This window comes from Pteropus alecto, unplaced genomic scaffold, assembly GCF_000325575.1.
Source record: "Pteropus alecto unplaced genomic scaffold, ASM32557v1 scaffold109, whole genome shotgun sequence".
NCBI classification, from domain to species: Eukaryota; Metazoa; Chordata; class Mammalia; order Chiroptera; family Pteropodidae; genus Pteropus; species Pteropus alecto.
This window is the reverse complement of record NW_006494608.1, coordinates 8,616,683-8,630,098: the sequence shown is the minus strand read 5'-3', so window position 1 is coordinate 8,630,098 and position 13,416 is coordinate 8,616,683. Positions and strand designations below refer to the sequence as shown.

Sequence of the window (13,416 nt, the reverse complement as noted above, 5' to 3'; positions counted from 1 at the left end):
GGGCTAAAGTAGGTGTGGTACACACATACAATGGAATATTACTCAGCCATAAGAAGAGATGAAATACTGCCATTTGCAACAACATGGATGGACCCCGAAATAATCATATTAAGCGAAATAAGCCAAAGAAAAGGTTGAAAATCACATGATATCACATATGTGAGATATAAACCTAAAAGCAACAAATGAATAGGACAAACAGAGATTCATGGACATGAACAATGGACTAGTGGTTACCAGAGGGAGGGGGAAAATAAAAAAATAAAATGTTAAAAAAAAATTATGTATATATAGTATAAAAAAAAAAAAACAAAGAATAAACTTGCATTTGGAAAAAAAAAAATGTGTCCAAACACTGACCAACGCCTGGGGGCAAAATCGTGCCCATTTAGAACCACTGCACTAGTAGTAGTTTCTTTATATAGCTTTACCACTGTATCTGTGAAAAGAGAGAAGACTGTATCTGTGAAAAGAGAGAAGAGATTCCAATTTTCACAGTCCAATTCACAGCTCAAGTGCCATCTTCATAATGTCTTTCGATTATTCTTTACATATTTAGTGAGTTGCCCATGTCGCTTAACAGAATTCTCAGACCCCCAATCTCAGTGAGCATCCCACCAGTAAGGGCCACACTGAACAGGCAAGCAGGAAGCTTCCCCCGAAGCCACTTCTATCAAGTTAAAGGAATGAGTCGGGGTTCCCGGAAGTACAAAGAAGGTTGAGTAATGTTGGTGTAATATTTCAATTGGCTATCATATCAAAACCTCTAGAACTGTGCTGTCCAACATGGTAGCCACTGGCCATGTGTGGGTACTGAGCACTTGAAATGTGGCTAGTCCAAACTGAGATGTGCTATAAGTATAAACTATGTATTGGATTTCCAAAATTTAGTACAGGAAAATGTAGAATATTTTATTAGTAATTCAATATTTATTACATGTTGAAATTAAATAATGTTTTGAATATAATGAAATATATTATTAAAATTTAATTCACCTGATTCTCTTTACTTTAACATGGCTACTAGAATACTTCAGAGGCTGGCATTATATTTCTACTGGATAGCACTATTCTAGACACTTCAGATTCACCGACACTAGGAAAAGGTTGGCCTCAAAATAGAGATTCCTGGTAACACCAATGATTATTTTTTCAAAGGCTTCTCCTAGTAACCTGCTTCATGCCACTTATTGCCAACTCTCAAATCACTCGATCCATCATGGTAAGATTCATTACAATGTAACTGCCAAATGTTATAGTCCCAATCAGTGATTCTTTTTCATCCTATCTGTTCTTGTTATTGCCTACCACGTAGGAGAAATACAGGTAAATCTGTCTTAGGGCAGATATAGTCAAGAGAGAATGATGGCACACCATCTTTAAGGCTGGCTTCTTCAAAATGGTTTCTGGTGGCTTCTACAATACTTCAAAGCCTGGTTAAATCTCAATTGTTTAAAAGATCAATAAGTGACAAGTTATCTCACCAAATATATACTCATGAAATACATCAACAGATTAAAAACTATGCTTCAATTAATCTCATGAAAACCATCAAGAAGTTATCTCATGTAAGAATTACTAGAAGCACTTAAGAAGCCACGGGGGGATAAATATTTTCAACAAGGGTGCCAGCACAATTAAATGGTAAAATATTAGTCTTTTCAACAAATAGTCCTGGGGCCAATGGATATCTGTATCCACAAAAATGAACTTGTAACCCTACCTCACACATATATAAATACTAATTCGAAATAGGTTAAAGACCTAAGAAAAGGAATAAAAACTATAAAACTTAAAGGAAAAAAATTACAAGTAAATCTTATTACCTTCCGTTAGGCAATGTTTGTTAGATATGACACTAAAAGCATAAGCAATAACAGACAAACTGGACTTGATCAAAATTAAGAACGTTTATGCTTCAAAGGGCATCATCAAAAGAGTAAAGAAAGCCCAAAGAATGAATGGAAGAAAATATCTGCAAACCATATGACTGATAATGGACTTATATTCAGAATATAAAAAGAACCCTTACAACTTGACAATAGAAAGACAAACCAATTTAAAAATGGGAAAAGGACTAGAATAGATATTTCTTCAAAGAAGATAAACAAAAAATCAATAAGCACATGAAAAGATGTTCAACATTATTAGTCATTTTGGACATGGAAACCAAAACCACAATGAGACACCACTTCACACCCCATAGGATAGCTATAACAACAACAACAACAACAAAAGATATAACAAGTATTGCTGAGGATGAAGGAATGGTCCTGGGACAAATGGATATCTCATATGTTGTAGCAGGAGTGTAATACAGCATAGCTCTTTTGGAATATCTGGCAGTTCCTAAAAAGTCTGAATTGAGAGTTACCATATAACCCAACAATTCCACTCCTAGGTACATAACCCAAAAGAAATGAAAACATATATCCCAACAAAACTTGTGCAAAAATGTTCATGGCAGCGTTATTCATAATAGACATAAAGGAGAAACAACCCAAATGTGCATCAACTGATAAATGCATAAATAAAATGTGGTATATCTTTACAATGTAATATTATTCAGCAATAAAAAGAAATGAAGTAGTGATCCATGTGGATCACTCCTGAATACATTACACTAAGTGAAAAATGCCAGCCACAAAAGACCGCATGTTGTATGATTCCATTTTATATCAAAATGTCCAGCATAGGCAAAAACTGGTGGATGCTTAGGACTGGGGTTTGAGGAAGAGGAGAGAAATGGAGATTGACTGCTATTAGGTACAGGGTTTCTTTAGGAGGTATGAAAATGTTCTACAAGGTGATGGTTGCACAACACTGAACATCCTGAAATAAATTGTACACTTTGAACATGTGAATTGTGTTATAAGTTATACCTCAAAAGGCTTTTTTTAGAAACACAAAAGCCTATACAACTATTTAATATCTTTTGATGACCACTTTATACTTTTATGATGTATATGCTTGCAAAAAAAAGAAATAGCTACATTTACATTTAAACATGCACAACTGCCCCAGCCACATTCACAGTGAACAGAAATATGTAGTTCTGTAAAAAGGAGAATCACACAAGGCACTAATCTGAGAATATTTCTCAACATAACAAGAAATGCACCGCCTCAGAGACTGAAATAAAAAATTTAGAAAGCAAAATTCTAACTAGTCGTTTACATTTTTCACAAAGAATTATATTTATTTTGCCTTACATAAAACACAACTAAATATTCTAATCATTATCCCCAAACAGGGCCACTATAACAATGTAGTTTTAAAAAGATGAAATGTTGCCATGGCAACCAGATGGGAGTTCCGATTTCCTTCCAGTTGCTACTTCTTTTGAACAGAGAAAAGGAGAAGTAAACTTCACATTTGGCAGAGTGGGGAAAAGTCCTTTCCTTTGTTATCATCAGCCTAAATGGCAACTGACAGAATTTTAAAACTTCATTCATTCAATTAATCAATAAACAAAATATAAAGAAAAAGAGTTCAAATGAATTGCTCCAGGTAGTCTTCTAGTGACATTCACATAAAGTCAGATTTCATTTTCTTTCTTCCCTATGTCCACCATCTAACCTAAAACTCACTCTCTTCCTCCCTCCTTCTCATTCTCCCTCTCTCGGTAGAAACTGTTAGCCTAAGAAACATGCAATCTAGCATTTCCACTTAAGGATAGAATCCACCAATAAATACCTTCTCTACAAAGAGCTTCCCTAAAAAAGCTTGCTGTAACCCTGGTATAGCCAGGCAGCTGGGGAGGAAAAGGCCATAATGATTCATGTATTCCTCTCTAATAAAAAGAGAATTTCTACAATTTGTACAAATCAGACCTAAATGTGAAGTGTCTGCTGTGGTGGCCAGAATTCTAAATTAGCCCCAGTGACCCTCACCCCTGTATAATTCCCTGTTCCTCTGAGTAGATCCTGTGAATGTCATAAGATCACTCTTGTTATTATATTGTTATATGACAACAGGGCAGCTACACTGGGTGGGCCTGACCTAATCACATGAGCCTTTTACAAATAGAGGGTTTCCTCTGGCTAGTCACAGAAGAAGTCAAAAGGATGTGCTCCAGTTGGCCTGAATAAAAGCAAACATACAGCTGCGAATTGCCCAAGAGGGCAGCAGAGCAAGAACTGCACGGGACTCTAGGAATGAGAGAGGTCCCCAAACAACAGCTGCAAGGATAGCAAGAACTTTAATGCAAGGAAATGAGTTCTGCCAATACCAGTGAGTGATCTGGGATGAGGGCTTTGAGTCCCAAATGAGAACGGCAGCCTCCGCCAACAGCTAGCTTTCAATCCACCAAGAATCCAGCCACGCTGTGCAGGCCAAACTTCTGACCTACAGAACTGTGAGTTAACCGTGGGTATGTTTTAAGCTGCTATATGTGTGTCATTTGTTATGCAGTAACAAGAAATAAATAGAGATGTCAAGTTCTCGATGAGTAATAGACTAGTTCACGTTAAATTATCAGATTTTGGCCTCGACAGTGAGATGTGGGTTGTTGTTTTTTTTTTTTTAAATAATTGGCCAGAAGAATTAAGGAAGCTGGATAAATCAAGAATGGGAGCCAATTCTCTTTGGGGCATAGACATGCATACTAAAAAAAAATTTGTTCCCCAAATTCCAACAGAATCAATCATAATTCTAAGCCAGTTACTTCAGACTTTCCCATTTTCTAAAACTGCATTGTTTTTTAGAATATGGAACATAGCCAACTAAAAGTTAGTGAAGATGTAAGTAAACCAATTAATCTACATTTTAGACAACACAGAAGTTGATGGCTTAATCACCTAGCAACACATATATGTTATGGCTCCATCTTATGCCACGGGTACTGTTAATATTTTATAAAACATCTGTGGGATCTGGCAGAAAAGTTTACACCAAAGAATTCAAAGGCATGTAAAATTAACACCCACTGATTCCACAAATACTCAGAATGATATCTACCACTGATTCCACAAATACTCAGAATGATATCTACCACATGATAGGATGCATACCACAAAGGGACCCAGCACTGAAGGAGGCATGGTCTAGCGAGGAGGAAAGAAATGCATGTGAAAACAAGGACCAGGAAACAGGGTGACCAGAAGCACAAAGCCTCACCGAGGAATGATCTAAAATTCCAAGGAGTCTGTGATCTATCCTTAAGGCAAAGAGAAGCCACTGAAATGCAATTTTAGGATCAGAGACTTGCTTTCTGCAAAGAACATGTTGAATCGTGTGTAGAATGGGTAGAAAGGATAAAAGCTGGAAGCAAGGAAACTAGTGATGAGTCCAGAGAAGAGATGATGAAAACCTGAACTCGACCTGGCAATTTATTTGCTGGAGATGCATGTTTGTCTCCTATATTTCTGGTAATAAGATAGTATAATCATTAATTTGGATAAAGAACAGAGGAGCAGGAGGAAGAGGAGGAGGAGCAGGAGGAGAAGAAGGGGGAGGAATGGTTTTCAGAGAAAACTTACTTCTGTTTTGGCTCATCTGAGTTTGAGGAACATGTAGGATGCCCAGCAGTGTAGAAATATAGTAGACTGCTTGATATATAGAATTTATAGCTAAAAAACAAAGGTTTGGGCTGCAAATAGAAGCAGAGGTCATGAGCAAGTAGCTGGTAGTTACTTCAGTTCCATGCATGTTTAAGTGCCAAGGAAAAATGAGGAATTAAAGGGACAAGGGCAGAGCCACCTTCAGAGCTGAAGTACAAAGTTATTCAAGCTATCAATAGAATCTAGACTTCCTGGCTCAAGATCTACAGGCAATGATCCATATTATAAACATCAATATAAATTCATTAATTTCAAATACAGATTTTAGAGGCAGACATGTATAAAGACTTCATGTAAGCTAACCTTTTACATTAGGATGAAATATACATATAATAAGAACTAGCAAACTAAGGACCAATATGTGCTTCTATCTAAAAGCTCTGTAGGCCTTCTGAAGCCAGCTGCGTACAGGTTATACTGCTACAAAAAAACTGTTTACTAAGACCTATATGTTGATGAAACTTACCATAACCAGTCATGATTGCCTCATGCTACTCAGGAAATAATGCAAAATGTACCACTTTGGACAAGACTTCTGCAAACCTCCACAAGCTTTAAATCTGAAAGTAACTATAAATATACAATAGCCATTAGCCAAATTAATTAAAACTGAATAAAATTTAAAATTCGGTTCTTCAGTCACTCTAGCCTCATTTCAAGTGCTCAATAACTATGTATGGATGGGTGGCTAGTGGCTCCAGTATTGAGCAGTACATATAAAGAAGATTCTATCATCACAGAAAGTTCTTCTGGACAGCACTGCTCAAGGCTATATTTTAGCAGCATGAACCTCTTCTAGTATATTATTTTTAATAAGTAAGATGAACTGAAAAGACTTTGGAACAGTTTTCTATGCAGCCCACAACTGGAAGTTTTAAAATAAACTGTAAGATGATAAATAGAGAGGGTATATCCACTTTAAATTTGATAGATGATTCCAATATCCGAACACCCTTTGTGGCTCGACACACCACATTATTGGAATTCATCTTACTGATATACTCAGTGACAATGTCTGTAAACGGCAATATATTGGGACCTAAATGTCCATTAAAAGAGTACTTGTTGATAATATTATGATAAATTATTGCACATGCATAACAACTCTGCTAAAAGTAATGAGGCAAATGAAATTAAGAAATTCCATTCTTAATGGCATAAAAATAATAAAATACTTAGGAATAAATTTAACAAAAAAAAAACTTAAAAACTTATGCTATGAAAACTAAACATTAATGAAGGAAAATTTAAAAGACCTAAATAAATGGAAGGACATTGCATTTTCATGGATTGGAAACCTAATACTGTTAAAACGACAATAAGCCCCAAACTGACCTACAGATTCAATTCAACCCCTATCAAAATACCAGTTGGCTTCTTTGCAGAAAATAACAGGACATTTCTAAAATTATTATGGAAATGCAAAGGCCCAGAATAGTCAAAACAGTCTTGAAAAAGAATAAAACTGAGACTCTCACTTCTTGACTTCAAAACTTACTATGAAGATATAGTAATCAAGACAGTGTGACTATAGACATAAAGATGACATAAAGACGAACATAAGATCAATGGGAATTAAGGGTCAAAAAATAAACCCTCACATTACACTTAACTGATTTTTCGACAAGGGTGCCAAAGGGTGCCAAGACCATTTGATAGGGAAAAGTTATCTTTGATAAATGGTGATGGTACAACTAAATAGCCACATACAAAAGAGTAAAACTGGACTCCCGACTCACCCAAAACACATAAATTAACTCATAATAGTTCAAAGACCTAAATGTTAAAGGCTAAAACTATATAAAACTAGAAAAGATGTTTATCATTAGCCATCAGAAAAATAAAAATCAGAACCACAATAAGATACCACTTTACACTTACTAGGATAGCAATAATCAAAAAGACGGGTATTAAAACAAGTGACGGCAAAAATTAGAACCCTCAATACACTGCTTATGAGAAAAGAAAATGGTGAAGTCATTTTGAAAAAGACTTGAAAAACCTTAGGCAGTTTCTTAAAGCATTAAACAGAGTTACCATATGACCTAGCAATTCCACTCCTATATATATATCTAAGAGAAATGAAAACATACATCAATAAAACCACATAAATGTTCATGGCATCATTATTATTAATAGCTAAAAGGAGAAATAATCCAAATGTCCATTAACTGATGACTAGATAAATAAAAATGTAGTATATCTATATGATGGAATATCACTCAATAAAAAAGAATGACAATAAAAAGAAATTAAATATTGACAGATGCTACAAAATGGATGATCCCTGGAAACATTCAGGTAAATCAAAGAAGCCAGTCACTAAAGATCATTATTGTATGAATCCATTTGTATGTAATTCCCACAACAGACAGAAAGTAGATTAGTAGCTGTTTATGGCTAGGAGGAAGGGACGGGGAAAGGGGTGACTACTTAAGTATACAGAATTTCTTTGGGGAGTGATGAAAATGCTCTAAAATTAGGTGGTTGGTGATGGTTGCACAACTCGTATACTGAAAAACCTTGTAATTGTACATTTTAAATTAGTAAATTGTATAGTATGTGAACTACTACTCAATAAAGTGGTTACATAAAAATAATGAGGCCGTCCTTTATGTACTAATATGACGATATATCACTAATGAATACAAAAGTGCAGAGCATCTGTGTGCTGCATGTATCGTTTGTTTTACATACACACAAAGCATGTGCCTCATGTTCACAGAATGTCTCTGGATGGAGCAATAAGAAACTGACAATAGCTCTCTCTAGGAAAAGGAACTCAATGACTGGTGATCAGGGAAAGGAATCAACTTCAAAAATTTCCTATACTCCTTTCATACTTTTGCAATTTAGTAGTATGTGTATGACTACTGAAACAAATTAATTTATAAGGACAGGAAAGGAAAATAAGGAAAGAAAAAGTAGATGCTGGGAAAGTGGTCATATCTATGACCTGCCCCCCCCCCAACGTCCCCACCCCCAGCACCAGGGAGAATTTACTAAAGAACACCACAGTAAACTATCTAGGGCATGGGCAAGTCACACCTAACTCTATTTTAGAACTGAAGAGTTAGGATAAAAGTCAAAATCCAAACAACATGCAACTTTCTGGTAGAAAGGTTATAGGTTAGGTTTGAATACTAGGTTCCATCACTGAAAAATCCATGAAAACTCAAGCCAGTGACAACTTTTCTAGGCCTCTAACGAAGGTTAGAGTGTTGTGATAACAATAAATGATGACATAAACTCCCTGGTACAGCAACTGTACAATGTTAGGCAGTCAAAGGTTAATCCTCACCTTCCCATCCTTCTGGTGTACAGTTACAATGAATCTGTTTCCTTAGCAGTGGTGACTAACAAGTACACCCTGATGGATCACACTTAATACTGCTGCTACTAGACCTCTGGGCCTCTCTGTTCATCTGTGAGTGTCCTAATCCAAAGGTCAGCATCAGCTCCATCACTTTAACCCCTCCACTTCAACAACCATGTATATTATGATCATTAGGTAAGAGATTTAAGTTTCACAAGGATCTCTATTGTTAATGACAACGCAGTTCTCACAAGGCAATATGACAAAATGGGTTGTATTGCTGTTAATATCACCTTTGAAGAAAAATACGTCTAACATAGATTTTTAAATTTTCAAGAGTAAGCCCAGCTCCCATCACGGTGATGGCAGCCTTCCTTCTGCTGCGGCAAGGACTAGCCAGAGCGCTGAAGGCTATGCCCCTAGAAGGACCAGAGTTTCAAGGACTTGCTCTTACAGTTTCTCTCTATAAAATCAAGAAAGAGTGACAAGGGAATGTCACCAAATCCAAAGAAGCCAAGTGCACCAAAAAAGCCTGCACAAGCCAGCTCCACGAACCCTTGGGCAACACCACCTACAATAATTTCCAGCACTATGACTGCACCACGCACGCCTTCCCTTCCTAGACCTAAAACAGAGGAGCCTCCTGAAATTTAGGCTGCCTCAGCCCTCTTCTGGACGAGTCACCTCACCACTCGGCTCAGTTTAAAGATCACCCTTACACTATCTTTGCTGCATTCTTCCCTGAGAAAATAAAGTCTACTCGAGTAAAAAAATAATTGACTAGCAAGCAAACTGCTTAATAAATGTTGTCCAATAACACCTGACTTGTTCCAACTAGGTCTTTTTTGACAAGGACAAAGTTTAGCTTAGTCCTCAAAGAACTTCTTGTGCACCAGAGTTACACACAATGAGTGTTACACAACAAAGCTGTTCCCATCTTAAAAAGTGTTTCCCTCGGAGGTAAAATACAATTTACAACCACCAGCATGGAATTCCGATCACCTCAAGATTTGTTAGTCCTCTGCAACACATTCCGTGGGGGGGCGGGGAGTGGGGTGGGGAGGGGAGAGACTTAAAATTAAGAGACTGGAAGATGGACCTGAAGAAATCATCTAGGATGCACACTGCACAATGATAAAGAAATAATAGTTGAGAACTCTCCAGATGTGATAAAGACAATATGTCTCAGATTCAAAGTGCGTAAAGTGTGCCAGTTAAGAGAAATCCATAGTACAGTAAAACAAAGAACCCCAGAGCAAAGAGAAAAAAGTAGGGTGGAAAACACGGTCAGATATTCTATACAGGAGTGACAACTGCACTGTCACTAGACCTCTCAAAAGAAAGAATGGAGGTCAAACAACAGTATTTTAAGATCATCAAAGTACTGATAGCTAATAACCATCATTCTCATTGTATACCTGGCTAAAGAAAATGACATATACATAAAGCAAATAAAAACACTTTGAATTCAACAAAAATTTGAGTTTACCACTGACTTCTAAAGAAAACTTCTTTAAATATAAATATTTATTAATATATAAATTTATAAACTTCTATATTTCAGGAAGACAAATAAATTATTAGGAAAGAAGGTCTAAATTATAAGGGAAAATGGTGATTCATAAGAAACTGATCAATATCCAAGTATATCAAAACACTGAATATGTGTCTCCAGGCTGGCAATAAATACATTACTTAAAATAACAATATTTTGAAAAGCAAACTCTTCAATAACAGTACTATTCTGCTACTCATAATTAACTCACTTATTAAGTTAATTCTCAAACTACTCTGAGATAAGTACTATTATTCACCTCATTTTCACAGTTGAATATCACGAGGAGCAGGGGGGTAATAATGTGTTCAAAGTCATACTAGAGCCAGAAAGGAAGCCTAAACAATGGAATAACTACTAGGCAGCAACTGGAAGCTGTGAAATACTTTGAGCCCAACTTTCTGGTGAAACTAAATCTGCTGCTGCTCACCAGTGGACTTGGTGGGGGGGAGGGTAAGTGGCAGATGGCAGACACTGGAAATCGATGTGAATAGGAAACACTTAGGAACCACAGTCACTGACATGAGAGGATTCCTCTATTGCAGGGGTCCCTAACCCTCAGGCCAAGGACCTGTACGGGTCTGTGGCCTGACAGGAACCGGGCAGCACAGCAGGAGGTGAGTGGTGGGGCAAATGAGCTAAGCTTTATCTGTATTTGCAGCTGCTCCCCAGCGCTAGCATCACCACCTCAGCTCCACCTCAGATCATCAGGCATTAGAGTCATAGGAGCACTGGTCCCTGGTGTCAAAAAGGTTGAGGACCACTACACTGATATTCACTTACAGCATTCAGGCTTCTCCAATCAGTGAGTGTGACTAAGCTTGAGAGAAGGTCCAGGAATCTGCACATTCGATAAGCACTCCGGGAGACTGTGCAGGTGGTTCAACGGCCAAGCTTTTAAGAAATATCACTACCATATGCATTGGTCTATGCCATTTTATATATAAGGTGTTTGAGCATCCTCGGATTCTGTTATCTATGGGGGTCACAGACCAATACCCCACCACAGATACCGAGGGATGACTGTACATGCACATGTAACCACTATAACCATTACATACAAGTCTTTAGTCTAATTTTCTATTTGACAGTGTACAGTCTGGATATTAGGTGTCAGATAAATCCTTAGACAAATGTGCCAGTTTAAAGCTCTCCAAAAGATGACGGTAGAAAGGATATACTGTGGCTAAACAATGGAATAACTACTCAGCAATAACAAAAGCTTTATCTGTATTTGCAGCTGCTCCCCAGCGCTAGCATCACCACCTCAGCTCCACCTCAGATCATCAGGCATTAGAGTCATAGGAGCACTGGTCCCTGGTGTCAAAAAGGTTGAGGACCACTACACTGATATTCACTTACAGCATTCAGGCTTCTCCAATCAGTGAGTGTGACTAAGCTTGAGAGAAGGTCCAGGAATCTGCACATTCGATAAGCACTCCGGGAGACTGTGCAGGTGGTTCAACGGCCAAGCTTTTAAGAAATATCACTACCATATGCATTGGTCTATGCCATTTTATATATAAGGTGTTTGAGCATCCTCGGATTCTGTTATCTATGGGGGTCACAGACCAATACCCCACCACAGATACCGAGGGATGACTGTACATGCACATGTAACCACTATAACCATTACATACAAGTCTTTAGTCTAATTTTCTATTTGACAGTGTACAGTCTGGATATTAGGTGTCAGATAAATCCTTAGACAAATGTGCCAGTTTAAAGCTCTCCAAAAGATGACGGTAGAAAGGATATACTGTGGCTAAACAATGGAATAACTACTCAGCAATAACAAGACGATAAACAACAAATACAACATGAATGAACTCAAAAGCATGATAAGTGTGATAAGTGAAAGAAGTCAAACACAAATGACTACACAGTATATATAAGTCCATTTTTAAAAAGGCAAAACTACAGTGATGGAAGATCAGTGGTTGCCAGGTGCTAAGGACTAGGGGGAGGGTACTAACTGCAAGGGAACTTTTGGTGCTGATAAAATGTTACCTACTTCATGATTGTGGTTGTGGTTCCACCATGTATGTGTACATTAGTCACAACTCACTGAATTGTATACCTGAAATTGGCGAATTTTATTTTATGTAAATTATAACCTAATAAAGCTGACCAAAAAAAAAAAAGACCATCAGAGCCACCCGCAACCCCTCCTCAGTCACTGATGTTAACGGGTGGAAAACTCAGTCCCAACTTTCACCACCTACTTTTATACCATTCACTACCTTTGAAGGGCAGTATTAAACAGGTGAAAAGACAAAAGCTTTAGAGTGGAATGTAAGAGCCTTACCAGAGGTGGAAGAGAAATTCAAAACATAAGGTGGTGCTGAGACTAGCACCCATGAAACTAGACACTACAAATTACTCTCTTGTTCATCAATTATTCACTTGTTCATCATAGATGACACAATGCCATGCCGGTACAAGTTTATCTGCCACCTGAACACTGTCCGGAAAAACATCACATCCATCTCTGATAGGGCAGGCACTAATGTACTCCAGCAGCCTGAGCAGCCCACCAACTGCCAAAGAGAACTGAGACTGTGATGTTCTCTCCTTCCTTTATGTCATAACTTCCATGATTCTACTCTACGGTTCCAAATTCTGCTTGATTACGCAAGTACGGAGAAGATAGTTCATTTATTTGTTCAAGAAATGTGTACCAAACTACTTTTTTGATAAAATGAGTAAAATATGGGTCTTCATTCATGGAACCAGACCTAATAGATTAGATCAGAAAGGTATACAAATAAGAATATAAAAATCAAGGCAGACAGTGGTTTGAAGACATTACTTCTTTAATTAACTCAACAGATATTCAACTGTTAAAAGATCCAGGTGATAAAATGACAAGAACAAAATATACAAAAAGCAGAAATGTTCTCTCTGGCTAGTTGAGTCTCAGGAAATGCTTACTTAGAGAAATGAAGGATGACTGAGGTTTATCTATGAGGAAGAAAACGTTC

General features: G+C 37.3%; 1 protein-coding gene and 1 pseudogene across 6 annotated transcripts in view; one reads left to right on the top strand and one right to left on the bottom strand.

The window, feature by feature from the left end:
* SRPK2 (SRSF protein kinase 2) overlaps positions 1 to 13,416 on the bottom strand; it is a 189,423-nt gene that overhangs the window by 73,666 nt on the left and 102,341 nt on the right. The window lies entirely within an intron of this gene.
* LOC112473543 lies at positions 9,240 to 9,583 on the top strand (annotated as a pseudogene).